Source organism: Salmo salar, chromosome 04 (assembly GCF_965601325.2).
Source record: "Salmo salar chromosome 04, fSalSal1, whole genome shotgun sequence".
NCBI lineage: Eukaryota > Metazoa > Chordata > Actinopteri > Salmoniformes > Salmonidae > Salmo > Salmo salar.
The window spans coordinates 95,376,607-95,394,177 of NC_138294.1; positions in this window are offsets into that span (position 1 = coordinate 95,376,607).

Consider the following 17,571-nt stretch of genomic DNA (forward strand, 5'->3'; position numbering starts at 1 on the left):
ACCTTAGTTCCTGTGAAGGGAAATCTTAACGGTACAGCATACAATGACATTGTAAACGATTCTGTGCTTCCAACGTTAAAGCATCATATTGGGGAAGGCCCCTTCCTGTTTCAGCATAAAAATGCCCCCCGTGCACAAAGTGAAGTCCAAACAGAAATGGTTTGTCGAGATCGGTGTGGAAGAACTTGACTGGCCTGCACAGAGCCCTGACCTCAACCCCATCAAACACCTTTGGAATGAATTGGAACGCCGACTGTGAGCCAGGCCTAATCACTAAACATCAGTGGCCGACCTCACTAATGCGCTTGTGGAGAGAGGGAGGAAAACAGGAAGCAACATGAAGCTCTCCCTTGATGTCCTGGTGAAGATCAGCTAAACAGGAAGCAACATGAAGCTCTCCCCTGGTGTCCTGGTGAAGATCAGCTAAACAGGAAGCAACATGAAGCTCTCCCCTGGTGTCCTGGTGAAGATCAGCTAAACAGGAAGCAACATGAAGCTCTCCCCTGGTGTCCTGGTGAAGATCAGCTAAACAGGAAGCAACATGAAGCTCTCCCCTGGTGTCCTGGTGAAGATCAGCTAAACAGGAAGCAACATGAAGCTCTCCCCTGGTGTCCTGGTGAAGATCAGCTAAACAGGAAGCAACATGAAGCTCTCCCCTGGTGTCCTGGTGAAGATCAGCTAAACAGGAAGCAACATGAAGCTCTCCCTTGATGTCCTGGTGAAGATCAGCTAAACAGGAAGCAACATGAAGCTCTCCCTTGATGTCCTGGTGAAGATCAGCTAAACAGGAAGCAACATGAAGCTCTCCCCTGGTGTCCTGGTGAAGATCAGCTAAACAGGAAGCAACATGAAGCTCTCCCTTGATGTCCTGGTGAAGATCAGCTAAACAGGAAGCAACATGAAGCTCTCCCTTGATGTCCTGGTGAAGATCAGCTAAACAGGAAGCAACATGAAGCTCTCCCTTGATGTCCTGGTGAAGATCAGCTAAACAGGAAGCAACATGAAGCTCTCCCTTGATGTCCTGGTGAAGATCAGCTAAACAGGAAGCAACATGAAGCTCTCCCTTGATGTCCTGGTGAAGATCAGCTAAACAGGAAGCAACATGAAGCTCTCCCCTGGTGTCCTGGTGAAGATCAGCTAAACAGGAAGCAACATGAAGCTCTCCCCTGGTGTCCTGGTGAAGATCAGCTAAACAGGAAGCAACATGAAGCTCTCCCTTGATGTCCTGGTGAAGATCAGCTCAACAGGAAGCAACACTTATCCTAGAGCTAGCCGCCCGGCCAAACTGAGCAATCTGGGGAGACACTCAGACTATAAGAAACAAGATTCTATGGTCTGATGAAACCAAGATTGAACTCTTTGGCCTGAATGCTAAGCGTCACGTCAGGAAGAAACCTGGCACCATCCCTACGGTGAAGCATAGTGGTGGCAGAGCACTCAAGACCTCAGACTGGGGCGAAGGTTCACCTTCCAACAGGACAACGACCCTAAGCACACAGCCAAGACAACGCAGGAGTGGCTTCGGGACGAGACTCTGAATGTCCTTTAGTGCCCCAGCCAGAGGACAGACTTGAACCCGATCGAACATCTCTGGAGAGACCTAGAAAACAGCTGTGCAGCAACGCTCCCCATCCAACCTGACAGAGCTTGAGAGGATCAGCAGAGAAGAATGGGAGAAACTCCCCAAATACAGGTGTGCCAAGCTTGTAGCGTCATACCCAAGAAGACTGGAGGCTGTAATCACTGCCAAAGGTGCTTCAAAGTACAGAGTAAACGGTCTGAATACTTATGTAAATGTATATTTCTGTTGTTTTATTTAATATAAGTTAGCAAAAAATTCTAAACATATTTTTGCTTTGTCATTGTGGGGTATTGTGTGTAGATTGAGGTAATTTAATCCATTTTAGAATAAGGCTGTAATGTAACAATGTGGGAAAAAGCAAGGGGTCTGAATACTTTCTGAATGCTCTGTAGGCCTCCTTTATACCAGCGTTGAGTGTTCAAAACGGTGCCTGTTAAAACAAACTGTTATGTCTACATTACATGATCGTGGACTTCAGGAAACAGCAGAGGGAGCACCCCCCCATCCACATCGACGGGACAGTAGTGGAGAAGGTGGAAAGTTTTAACGTTCCTCCGCGTACACATCACGGACAAACTGAAATGCTCCACCCACACAGACAGCGAGGTGAAGAAGGCGCAGCAGCGCCTCTTCAACCTCAGGAGGCTGAAGAAATGTGGCTTGTCACCAAAAACACACACAAACTTTTACAGATGCACAATCGAGAGCATCCTGTCAGGTCTGTATCACCGCCTGGTACGGCAGCTGCACCGCCCACAACCGCAAGGCTCTCCAGAGGGTGGTGAGGTCTGCACAACGCATCACCGGGGGCAAACTACCTGCCCTCCAGGACACCTACACCACCCGATGTCACAGGAAGGCCAACAAGATCATCAAGGACAACAACCACCCGAGCCACTGCCTGTTCACCCCGCTATCATCCAGAAGGCGAGGTCAGTACAGGTGCATCAAAGCTGGGACCGAGAGACTGAAAAACAGCTTCTATCGCAAGGCCATCAGACTGTTAAACAGCCATCACTAACATTGAGTGGCTGCTGCCAGCATACTGACTCAACTCTCTAGCCACTTTAATAATGGAAAAATGGATGTAATAAATGTATCACTGGTCACTTTAAACAATGCCACTTCATATAATGTTTACATATCCTACATTACTCATCTCATATGTATATACTGTACTCTATGCCATCTACTGCATCTTGCCACTGCCGTTCGGCCATCACTCATTTATATATTTTTATGTACATATTCTTATTCATTCCTTTACACTTGTGTGTTTAAGGTAGTTGTTGTGGAATTGTTAGATTACTTGTTAGATATTACTGCCTGGTCGGAACTAGAAGCACAAGCATTTCGCTACACTCGCATTAACACCTGCTAACCATGTGACCAATAACACCTGCTAACCATGTGACCAATAACATCTGCTAACCATGTGACCAATAACACCTGCTAACCATGTGACCAATAACACCTGCTAACCATGTGTATGGACCAATAACATCTGCTAACCATGTGACCAATAACACCTGCTAACCATGTGACCAATAACATCTGCTAACCATGTGTATGGACCAATAACACCTGCTAACCATGTGACCAATAACATCTGCTAACCATGTGACCAATAACATCTGCTAACCATGTGTATGGACCAATAACACCTGCTAACCATGTGACCAATAACACCTGCTAACCATGTGTATGGACCAAGAACACCTGCTAACCATGTGTATGGACCAATAACACCTGCTAACCATGTGTAGCCAATAACATCTGCTAACCATGTGTATGGACCAATAACACCTGCTAACCATGTGTATGGACCAATAACACCTGCTAACCATGTGTATGGACCAATAACATCTGCTAACCATGTGTATGGACCAATAACATCTGCTGACCATGTGTATGGACCAATAACATCTGCTAACCATGTGTATGGACCAATAACATCTGCTAACCATGTGACCAATAACATCTGCTAACCATGTGACCAATAACACCTGCTAACCATGTGACCAATAACATCTGCTAACCATGTGACCAATAACATCTGCTAACCATGTGACCAATAACATCTGCTAACCATGTGTATGGACCAATAACATCTGCTAACCATGTGACCAATAACACCTGCTAACCATGTGACCAATAACACCTGCTAACCATGTGTATGGACCAATAACATCTGCTAACCATGTGACCAATAACACCTGCTAACCATGTGTATGGACCAATAACACCTGCTAACCATGTGACCAATAACATCTGCTAACCATGTGTATGGACCAATAACACCTGCTAACCATGTGTATGGACCAATAACACCTGCTAACCATGTGTATGGACCAATAACATCTGCTAACCATGTGTATGGACCAATAACATCTGCTGACCATGTGTATGGACCAATAACATCTGCTAACCATGTGTATGGACCAATAACATCTGCTAACCATGTGACCAATAACATCTGCTAACCATGTGACCAATAACACCTGCTAACCATGTGACCAATAACATCTGCTAACCATGTGACCAATAACACCTGCTAACCATGTGACCAATAACACCTGCTAACCATGTGTATGGACCAATAACATCTGCTAACCATGTGACCAATAACACCTGCTAACCATGTGACCAATAACACCTGCTAACCATGTGTATGGACCAATAACATCTGCTAACCATGTGACCAATAACACCTGCTAACCATGTGTATGGACCAATAACACCTGCTAACCATGTGACCAATAACATCTGCTAACCATGTGTATGGACCAATAACACCTGCTAACCATGTGTATGGACCAATAACATCTGCTAACCATGTGTATGGACCAATAACACCTGCTAACCATGTGTATGGACCAATAACATCTGCTAACCATGTGTATGGACCAATAACATCTGCTGACCATGTGTATGGACCAATAACATCTGCTAACCATGTGTATGGACCAATAACATCTGCTAACCATGTGACCAATAACATCTGCTAACCATGTGACCAATAACACCTGCTAACCATGTGACCAATAACATCTGCTAACCATGTGACCAATAACATCTGCTAACCATGTGACCAATAACATCTGCTAACCATGTGTATGGACCAATAACACCTGCTAACCATGTGTATGGACCAATAACATCTGCTAACCATGTGACCAATAACACCTGCTAACCATGTGACCAATAACACCTGCTAACCATGTGTATGGACCAATAACATCTGCTAACCATGTGACCAATAACATCTGCTAACCATGTGTATGGACCAATAACACCTGCTAACCATGTGACCAATAACATCTGCTAACCATGTGTATGGACCAATAACACCTGCTAACCATGTGAGCAATATCACCTGCTAACCATGTGTATGGACCAATAACACCTGCTAACCATGTGTATGGACCAATAACATCTGCTAACCATGTGACCAATAACACCTGCTAACCATGTGTATGGACCAATAACACCTGCTAACCATGTGACCAATAACACCTGCTAACCATGTGTATGGACCAATAACACCTGCTAACCATGTGACCAATAACACCTGCTAACCATGTGTATGGACCAATAACACCTGCTAACCATGTGTATGGACCAATAACATCTGCTAACCATGTGACCAATAACACCTGCTAACCATGTGACCAATAACACCTGCTAACCATGTGACCAATAACATCTGCTAACCATTTGTATGGACCAATAACATCTGCTAACCATGTGACCAATAACATCTGCTAACCATGTGTATGGACCAATAACATCTGCTAACCATGTGACCAATAACATCTGCTAACCATGTGACCAATAACACCTGCTAACCATGTGACCAATAACATCTGCTAACCATGTGACCAATAACACCTGCTAACCATGTGACCAATAACATCTGCTAACCATGTGACCAATAACATCTGCTAACCATGTGACCAATAACATCTGCTAACCATGTGACCAATAACATCTGCTAACCATGTGTATGGACCAATAACACCTGCTAACCATGTGACCAATAACACCTGCTAACCATGTGTATGGACCAATAACATCTGCTAACCATGTGACCAATAACACCTGCTAACCATGTGACCAATAACACCTGCTAACCATGTGTATGGACCAATAACATCTGCTAACCATGTGACCAATAACACCTGCTAACCATGTGACCAATAACACCTGCTAACCATGTGACCAATAACATCTGCTAACCATGTGTATGGACCAATAACACCTGCTAACCATGTGACCAATAACATCTGCTAACCATGTGTATGGACCAATAACATCTGCTAACCATGTGACCAATAACATCTGCTAACCATGTGTATGGACCAATAACATCTGCTAACCATGTGACCAATAACATCTGCTAACCATGTGACCAATAACATCTGCTAACCATGTGTATGTGACAAATAAATACATTTGATTTAAAACCATTAACTAGAGATACTGAAGCCTATAGTTTTGACCAGAGCAGGTATCCTACAAGCTATCCTTTTAATAGGCCTACATTACATGTAGATATGTTCTGGATGTGGAGTCCTGCATCACAGACAGACAGACAGACAGACAGACAGACAGACAGACAGACAGACAGACAGACAGACAGACAGACAGACAGACAGACAGACAGACAGACAGACAGACAGACAGACAGACAGACAGACAGACAGATGGAGTCCTGCATCACAGACAGACAGACAGACAGAAAGATGGAGTCGTGCATCACAGACAGACAGACAGACAGACAGAAAGATGGAGTCGTGCATCACAGACAGACAGACAGACAGACAGACAGACAGACAGACAGACAGACAGACAGACAGACAGACAGACAGACAGACATGAAGATGGAGTCGTGCATCATAGACAGACATACAGGAAGATGGAGTCGTGCATCACAGACAGGCAGACAGGAAGATGGAGTCGTGCATCACAGACAGACAGACAGACAGACAGACAGACAGACAGACAGACAGACAGACAGACAGACAGACAGACAGACAGACAGACATGAAGATGGAGTCGTGCATCATAGACAGGCAGACAGGAAGATGGAGTCCTGCATGTGTTCTGGTCTGACTGAGACACAATAAAGGCCAATTATCTTCATAATAGAGGCTAATACAAGCGTCAAGGTTTAAATATGTCCTCTTGATCTGGCCTCTTCATAGGCTCCTCACATCTAGCCACGTGAGCACCCGGGACCGGCGCTCCGGTAAAACGGCCGTGCTAGAACATTTTCTCCCTACATCCATCCGGCTTTACACTGACTCCATCCCTCCAGCTCTAGGCTGACTCCATCCCTCCAGCTCTACGCTGACTCCATCTATCCAGCTCTACACTGACTCCATCCCTCCAGCTCTACGCTGACTCCATCCCTCCAGCTCTACGCTGACTCCATCGCTCTACGCTGACTCCATCCCTCCAGCTTTACACTGACTCCATCCCTCCAGCTCTAGGCTGACTCCATCCCTCCAGCTCTACGCTGACTCCATCTATCCAGCTCTACACTGACTCCATCCCTCCAGCTCTACGCTGACTCCATCCCTCCAGCTCTACGCTGACTCCATCGCTCTACGCTGACTCCATCCCTCCAGCTCTAGGCTGACTCCATCCCTCCAGCTCTACGCTGACTCCATCCCTCCAGCTTTACGCTGACTCCATCGCTCTACGCTGACTCCATCCCTCCAGCTCTACACTGACTCCATCCATCCAGCTCTACGCTGACTCCATCCCTCCAGCTCTACGCTGACTCCATCCCTCCAGCTCTACGCTGACTCCATCCCTCCAGCTCTACGCTGACTCCATCCATCCAGCTCTACGCTGACTCCATCCCTCCAGCTCTACGCTGACTCCATCCCTCCAGCTCTACGCTGACTCCATCCCTCCAGCTCTACGCTGACTCCATCCATCCAGCTTTACGCTGACTCCATCCCTCCAGCTCTACGCTGACTCCATCCCTCCAGCTCTACGCTGACTCCATCCATCCAGCTTTACGCTGACTCCATCCCTCCAGCTTTACGCTGACTCCATCCCTCCAGCTCTACGCTGACTCCATCCCTCCAGCTCTACGCTGACTCCATCCCTCCAGCTTTACGCTGACTCCATCCCTCCAGCTCTACGCTGACTCCATCCATCCAGCTCTATGCTGACTCCATCCCTCCAGCTCTACGCTGACTCCATCCCTCCAGCTCTACGCTGACTCCATCCCTCCAGCTCTACGCTGACTCCATCCCTCCAGCTCTACGCTGACTCCATCCATCCAGCTTTACGCTGACTCCATCCCTCCAGCTCTACGCTGACTCCATCCCTCCAGCTCTACGCTGACTCCATCCATCCAGCTCTACGCTGACTCCATCCATCCAGCTCTACGCTGACTCCATCCCTCCAGCTCTACGCTGACTCCATCCATCCAGCTTTACGCTGACTCCATCCCTCCAGCTCTACGCTGACTCCATCCCTCCAGCTCTACGCTGACTCCATCCCTCCAGCTCTACGCTGACTCCATCCCTCCAGCTCTACGCTGACTCCATCCCTCCAGCTCTACGCTGACTCCATCCATCCAGCTTTACGCTGACTCCATCCCTACATACAGTTCCTCCGCTAGCGGAATGCTGTTTATGTCGTTTCAACTTCAACATGACCAAGGTGGTGCAAGGAGAGCACGCACTGCCTGCATCTTTCCTCTGTCCCAATAACGTTAAATGTTTTAGGAATTCTCTGTCCCTAAAACAAGAGTATTTTTCTGATATACTTCTATAATAAAGCTTAATGTTATCAGGCCATTACAGCAGCCTATCAGCGGTATGAAGGGCACCGCAGCGCCGAGCCAGCTGGTGATGGATGTAGGAAAATAACACCATCTAACCGGAATACAAAACATCATTTCTGGGTTAGGGACCTAAAAATACATTTAGAAAATGTAACCTGAACCTATGCAAACTGACAGCGTAAAAGGCTGGCCATGGCGCCTGTAATTCCACTCTGTCCATCTCTCTCTCTCCCTCCCTCCCTAGCCGCCGCGTGCCGGGACGATGCTGAATCTCTCCGGGAGAACAGACCCACGGCGTCGGTACTTACAATTCCTTAATGAGCATTGTGGCAGTGCCGAGTTCTTCTCACGACGGAAGGCTGGCACTCCGGTGAAGATCCACAAATCTTTTCCTTAGTCAGACTCACTCTCTCTCTCCATTTCTCTCTGTCTCTCTCTCTCTCTCTCTCTCTGTCTCTCTCTGTCTCTCTCTCTCTCTCTCTCTCTCTGTCTCTCTCTCTCTCTCTATGTCTCTCTCTCTCTCTCTCTCTCTCTCTGTCTCTCTCTCTATCTCTCTCTCTCTGTCTCTCTTCTCTCTCTCTCTCTCTCTCTCTCTCTCTCTCTCTCTCTCTCTGTCTCTCTCTGTCTCTCTCTGTCTCTCTCTCTCTCTCTCTCTCTCTCTCTCTCTCTCTGTCTCTCTCTCTATCTCTCTCTCTCTCTATCTCTGTCTCTCTCTCTCTCTCTCTCTCTCTCTGTCTCTCTCTGTCTCTCTCTCTCTCTCTCTCTCTCTCTCTGTCTCTCTCTCTCTCTCTCTCTCTGTCTCTCTCTCTCTTTCTCTCTCTCTCTCTCTCTCTCTGTCTCTCTCTCTCTTTCTCTCTCTCTCTCTCTCTGTCTCTCTCTCTCTCTCTCTCTCTCTAACCCACCTCTCCCCCTCTTTCTCTGTCTCTCTCTCTCTCTCTCTCTCTCTCTCTGTCTCTCTCTCTCTTTCTCTCTCTCTCTCTCTCTCTCTCTCTCTCTCTGTCTCTCTGTCTCTCTCTCTCTCTCTCTCTCTCTGTCTCTCTGTCTCTCTCTCTCTCTCTCTCTCTCTTAAATTCCCTTCCTGGTCGGGGCCGAAGGGGGCGTGGCGCCTGGCGCGGTAACTACAAACCGAGTTCGTGTCGTCACACAGATGAGATGACGTCAAGGGAGTACAGGGTCACGTTTTGCTGAGGATCAGGCTGGGTGCCAGGACAAATAGCACGTTCAAAACACTGGGAATGTAAACATTATACCCTATCTACATTATACCACTATCTACATTATACCCTATATACCTTATACCCGATATACATTTTACCCTATCTACGCTATATACCCTATATACCTTATACCCTATCTACCTTATACCCTATGATACATTATACCCTATATACATTATACCCTATCTACATTATACCATATCTACCTTATACCATATATACCTTATACCATAGCTACCTTATACCATATCTACCTTATACCATATCTACCTTATACCATATCTACCTTATAACATATATACATTATACCATATATACCTTATACTTATATCATATATACCTTATACCATATCTACCTTATACCATATATACCTTATACCATATATACCTTATACCATATATACCTTATACCATATCATATATACCTTATATCATATCTACCTCATACCATATATACCTTATATCATATATACATTATACCATATATACCTTATACTTATATCATATATACCTTATAACATATATACATTATACCATATATACCTTATACTTATATCATATATACCTTATACCATATATACCTTATACCATATATAACTTATACCATATATACCTTATACCATATATACCTTATACCATATCATATATACCTTATACCATATCATATATACCTTATACCATATATACCTTATACCATATATACCTTATACCATATATACCTTATACCATATCATATATACCTTATATCATATCTACCTCATACCATATATACCTTATATCATATATACCTTATACCATATATACCTTATACTTATATCATATATACCTTATACCATATATACCTTATACCATATCATATATACCTTATATCATATATACCTTATACCATATCATATATACCTTATATCATATATACCTTATACCATATCATATATACCTTATATCATATATACCTTATACCATATCATATCTACCTTATACCATATATATGACAACTTGAAATGAGAACTTGTTCTCAACTAGCCTACCTGGTTAAATAAAGGTTAAATAAAATAAAAGACCATATATACCTTATACCATATCATACATATCTTATACAATACCATATATATCTTATCATATATACCTTATACAATACCATGTATACCTTATACGATACCATATATATCTTATCATATATACCTTATACAATACCATATATACCTTATACCATATCATATATACCTTATACAATATCATATATACATTATACCATATCTACCTTATACCATATCATATATATTTTTATTTTACCTTTATTTAACCAGGCAAGTCAGTTAAGAACAAATTCTTATTTACAATGACAGCCTAGGAACAGTGGGTTAACTGCCTTGTTCAGGGGCAGAACGACAGATTTTTACCTTGTCAGCTCTGGGATTCAATCTTGCAACCTTTCGGTTACTAGTCCAACGCTCTAACCACTAGGTTACCTGCCACCTCTACGCTCTAAGCACTAGGCTACCTGCTGGTTACTAGTCCAACACTCTAACCACTAGGTTACCTGCCGCCTCTACGCTCTAACCACTAGGCTACCTGCCGCCTCTACACTCTAACCACTAGGTTACCTGCCACCTCTACGCTCTAAGCACTAGGCTACCTGCTGGTTACTAGTCCAACGCTCTAACCACTAGGTTACCTGCCACCTCTACGCTCTAAGCACTAGGCTACCTGCTGGTTACTAGTCCAACGCTCTAACCACTAGGCTACCTGCTGGTTACTGGTCCAACGCTCTAACCACTACGCTACCTGCTGGTTACTGGTCCAACGCTCTAACCACTAGGCTACCTGCTGGTTACTGGTCCAACGCTCTAACTACTAGTCTGCCTGCCGCCTCTACACTCTAACCACTAGGTTACCTGCCCCCGTACACTCTAACCACTAGGCTACCTGCCCCCCTACACTCTAACCACTAGGCTACCTGCCCCTCTACACTCTAACCACTAGGCTACCTGCCCCCCCTACACTCTAACCACTAGGTTACCTGCCCCCCCCCCTACACTCTAACCACTAGACTACCTGCCCCCCCTACACTCTAACCACTAGGCTACCTGCCCCTCTACACTCTAACCACTAGGCTACCTGCCCCTCTACACTCTAACCACTAGGCTACCTGCTGGTTACTGGTCCAACACTCTAACCACTACGCTACCTGCTGGTTACTGGTCCAACGCTCTAACCACTCGGCTACCTGCCGCCCATCATATATAGTATAGAAGGCTCAAGGGTGTGGGATTTCCATGTCACCAAGTTCAATAACAACACATGCACCAGTAGCACAACTAGAATGCAAATGGGGAGTTTATTTGGGAATTTGGTACACTGGGGAAGAGAGGGGAATTCACCAGTTACTTCACAGTCCGCAAGCCGTTCTCGTTGTCCGTTCCATTCTCCAGGGGTAATCCTAAAACTCGTGTCCTCAGCCAATCCGGTTCGGTACACAAGGGGTGTAATACGACAGTCCGGGTCTCAGATATTGTTCTCTCTTATCCCACTCTTCATAAAGCACGTTTTTCTCTTCTTACTCTGCCCCTTTGTGCAGGCTGCTTCCTCCTTTATCTCCAAGCACTCCCTGGCTTAATGATCCACAGCCTCGCAATAGCTTATAGGATATCGTACGTTATACCTTATATAACTTATACCATAATCATGCCTTATACCATATCTACCTTATACCATATCTACCTTATACCATATCTACCTTGTACCATATCTACCTTGTACCATATCTACTTTATACCATAATCATATACCATATATACTTTATACCATATATAACTTATACCATATCATACACCATATATACTTTATACCATATATAACTTATACCATATCATACACCATATATACTTTATACCATATCATATACAGCTTATACCATATCTTACATGTCTTATACAATATCATATATACCTTTTACCATATCTACCTTATACCATATATACCTTATACCATATCTACCTTATACCATATATACCTTTTACCATATATACCTTATATCATATATACCTTTTACCATATCTACCTTATACCATATATACCTTATACCATATCTACCTTATACCATATATACCTTTTACCATATCTACCTTATACAATATCATATATACCTTATACCATATATACCTTTTACCATATCATACCTTATACAATATCATATATGCCTTTTAATATTTGTCACATATACATTAATCTGTCACACCTTGATCTGTTTCACCTGTCTTTGTGCTTATCTCCACCCCCCTCCAGGTGTCGCCCATCCTCCCAATTATACCCAGTGTATTTATACCTGTGTTCTCTGTTTGTCTGTTGCCAGCTGGTTGGCAGCTGAGAGTGCCTGGAACCCAAAAGCGTTGTTCGACATGTTCCTGCACCGAGTATCGGACGGAAGTTAAGGACGAGCTTGCAGCCCGGGAACTACTGACGCTCATCGCCCAAGGATTCCACCTCGCTTCCGAGGCATCCCAGAAGTCGGGCCGGGTCACCCACAATACCGCCACCATTAATCTACGAGTGTCAGGGAACCACAGCGAGGCGATCCAATACCTACTCATTAAGTCTCCTCGGGTTCCGTGGTATTGGGATTCTCTTGGCTCCCAGCAACACAATCCCCTGCTGGTACCATCATTGGTTGAAGCCCATTCTGCCACGCTCAGTGCCTCAAGTCAGCGCAGCCTACCCCGGGAGGTCTTCCTGGGGGCTCGGAAGTTGACCCGGACCTCTCCACCATTCCCGCGGAGTACCAGGACCTCCGGGAGGTGTTCAGTAAGGCCCTGGCCACTTCGCTTCCGCCGCACCGACCCTATGACTGCGGGATTGACCTTCCCCCAGGCACCACTCCGCCCCAGGTACGACTGTACTCTCGATCGGGTCCAGAGACGAAGGCTATGGAGACCTACATTGAGGACTCCTTAGTTCATCTGTCCTTCTGCCTCCCCCGTTCTTCTTTATGGAGAAGGACAAAACCCTGCACCCGTGCATCGACTACCAGGGTCTCAATGACATCACGTGAAGAACCGCTACCCGCTACAATTCATCTCCTCGGCCTTCGAATCACTTCAGGGGGCCACCGTGTTCTCCAAGCTGGACCTATGGAACGCCTTCCACCTGGTGTGGATACGGGAAAGGGATGAGTGGAAGACTGTCTTCAACACAGCCAGCGGTCACTACGAGTATCAGGTCATGCAATTTGGGCTTACCAACGCCCCTGCTGTGTTCTAGGCTCTGGTTAATGATGTTCTCCACGACATGTTGAACCGGTTCGTCTTCGTCTACCTCGACAACATCCTTGTCTTCTCCCGCTCCGCCCAAGAACAAATTCTCCACGTCCGACAGGTTCTTCAACGCCTCCTGGAGAACCAGCTTTTTGTGAAAAGATGTGCGAATTCCATCGCTCCACCATCCCCTTCCTGGGTTAAATCATCGCTGCAGGCAGTGTACAGATGGATCCCAGGAAGGTGAGAGTGGTGGTGGATTGGCCCCAGCCTACGTCCAGGGTGCGGAGTGGTGGCTGTCCTGTCCCAGCTTTCTGCCCTGGACCTCAAGTTACATCCCTGAGTCTTCTTCTCCCATCGCCTCAATGCCACGGAGAGGAACTACGATGTGGGGACTAGTGAGCTTTTCGCAGTGAAGATGGTATTGGAGGAGTGGAGGCACTGGCTGGAGGGGGGCAGAACATCTGTTCATTGTGTGGACCGACCACAAGAACCTGGAACGTCTCCACACTGCCAAGCGTTTCAATTCCAGGCAAGCTAGATGGGTCCTTTCACCCGTTTCAGCTTCTCTCTCCCATATCGACCGGGATCCTAGAATGTCAAGCCGGATGTGCTGTTGCGCCGCTATAGCCCCACGACTACAACACCGAAACCTAAGACCATCCTTCCCACCTCGCGTGCCTGGCGATGGCACTCAGCTGGGGGATAGGAAAGCAGGTTTGTGAGGTGCAGCGTTCCCAGCCGAACCCAAGGGGGAGCCCAGATGACCGGATGTTTGTTCCTGACGCGGTCCGCTCCTTGGTCCTGGAGTGGGCCCACTCCTCCAGGCTTGCCTGCCACCCGAGCTCTTGTCGGACCCTGGCCTTTGTGCGACAATGCTTTTGGTGGCCTACCATGATTCTTGACGTCTCCGTGTTCGTCTGTGTGCAGAACACTCCTTGACAAACTCCGACTGATGTCCTTCAACCTCTGCTTGTCCTTCACCGTCCCTGGTATCACAAAACCCTGGACTTTGTCATGGTTCTCCCCCCATTTGATGTCAACACCGCCATCCTGACAGGATCGGTTTTCCAAAGCCGCTCACTTCATTCCTCTCCTCAAGCTACCCTCTGCCAAAGAGACGGCCAAGCTCATGGAGCAGTTCGTCTTCCGGATCCATGGACTCTCAGTAGACATGGTCTCCGACCGGGATCCCTCAGTTCTGGTCCCGGTTCTGGAAGGTGTTCTGCACAGTCATTCGGTCGTTGTCCAGCCTGTCCTCCGGGTTCCACCCCTAGTCCAACGGCCAGATGGCGTGAGCCAACCAAGACTTGGAAACTTTTTGCTGCCTGATCTCCGCCAACCCAACCACCTGGAGCCAGCAACTAGTGTAGGTCGAATATGCCCGCAACACTCTTCTTTGCTCTGCCAAGGGTCTCTTGCCCTTTGAGTGTTCCCTGGGCTATCAGGCCCAGGGAACAAATCCTGCAGAATCCGCCAAATCTGCCAAATCCTGCAGAGTCAGGAGTCAGAGTCAGTCCATGGACCCATCCTACCTGGTGTCAAGGCTGGTGGTGTATTGGTGTGAGGAATGTTTTCCTGGCACACGTTATGTCCCTTGATACCGATTGAGCAACATTTGAAAGCCACACCTTGTAGAATCCATGCCCCGAAGAATTCAGGCTTTTCTGGTGGCTAAGGGGAGTCCGACCCTGTACTAGATGGGTGTACCTAATAAACTGGCCGCAGTGTATATATCTTATACCATATCATATTCATCCAGATGGAAAAGTCAGGTTTAAAACTGATTTAATACAGAAGAATTATCACAAAATAAATAAACCAAGAAAAATCATTGGAATCCTAAAACAAATTGTGAAACATAAAAAAGGTATTTAGTAGTTAAGGGTTAATAATCATCATCATCATCATCATCATTACATATCAAGCCTATGATGTGACATGCCGTGTTTAATTAAAAAGAACTAGACAAGGAGAACATAAGATATTTCCTTAATTTCTTGAAGTCCATGATCAGATCAGACTGAAGAGGTTTGATCGCCACGAAAACATAAGAGAAACCTGAAGCAGAAGACCTGATGAGATAGTCAGGATAATGCCTTACAGAGGTCAGAGGTTAAATGATTGCATTTCCCTGTGCGCTCCAACATTGTAACTATAAATCCCTAGTCATCAATGATTTCCCATAAATCAATACAAGTATCACTACTGCTACCTCTATGTCTGTCAATAATGGTATACTATCATTTACAACAACACATAAATATACATATCTATCTCTATGTAAAATAGCAGACAGCAGCATAGAAGAGACCTGTGGCCATTCCACACTCAAACCCTCAACTCCATTGGTGTTACGTCCCAATTGGCACCCTATTCTCTACATAGTGCACTGCTTTAAGTGGTTATATATGAAAACTGCTTTAAGTGGTTATAGAGGGAAACAGCTTTAAGTGGTTATATAGGAAAATAGGTGCCATTTGTGACACAATATTAACCTTGAGGAAAATGTAGTACCATTATTTTAGGAACAGAGCTGAATGCATAATATCAAACCTAATCATAGTTCTCACATACTAAACCATATCTTTATAAAACCTAATCATAGCTCTCACATATTAAACCATATCTTTATAAAACCATCTTTATGAAGCTCAGCTGGTTGATCAGGTGAAAAAAAAAAAAAAAAAGAAGCAGAAAATAAATAGCAGTGGTGGATGAATAGATATCTGGTGGTGGATGGTCTCCATGATGTCTGGTGGTGGATGAATAGATATCTGGTGGTGGATGAATAGATATCTGGTGGTGAATGAATAGATATCTGGTGGTGGATGAATAGATATCGGGGGGTGGCTGGTGGGATGAATAGATATCTGGTGGTGGATGAATAGATATCTGGTGGTGGATGGATAGATATCTGGTGGTGGATGAATAGATATCTGGTGGTGGATGGATAGATATCTGGTGGTGGATGAATAGATATCTGGTGGTGGATGAATAGATATCTGGTGGTGGATGGTCTCCATGGTGTCTGGTGGTGGATGAATAGATATCTGGTGGTGGATGAATAGATATCTGGTGGTGGATGAATAGATATCTGGTGGTGGATGAATAGATATCTGGTGGTGGATGGATAGATATCTGGTGGTGGATGGATAGATATCTGGTGGTGGATGAATAGATATCTGGTGGTGGATGGTCTCCATGGTGTCTGGTGGTGGATGAATAGATATCTGGTGGTGGATGAATAGATATCTGGTGGTGGATGAATAGATATCTGGTGGTGGATGGTCTCCATGGTGTCTGGTGGTGGATGAATAGATATCTGGTGGTGGATGAATAGATATCTGGTGGTGGATGAATAGATATCTGGTGGTGGATGAATAGATATCTGGTGGTGGATGAATAGATATCTGGTGGTGGATGAATAGATATCTGGTGGTGGATGAATAGATATCTGGTGGTGGATGGATAGATATCTGGTGGTGGATGAATAGATATCTGGTGGTGGATGGTCTCCATGATGTCTGGTGGTGGATGAATAGATATCTGGTGGTGGATGAATAGATATCTGGTGGTGGATGGTCTCCATGGTGCCTGGTGGTAGATGGTCGTCATGGTGTCTGGTGGTAGATGGTCTCCATGGTGGCTGGTGGTGGATGGTCTCCATGGTGTCTGGTGGTAGTTGGTCTCCATGGTGGCTGGTGGTGGATG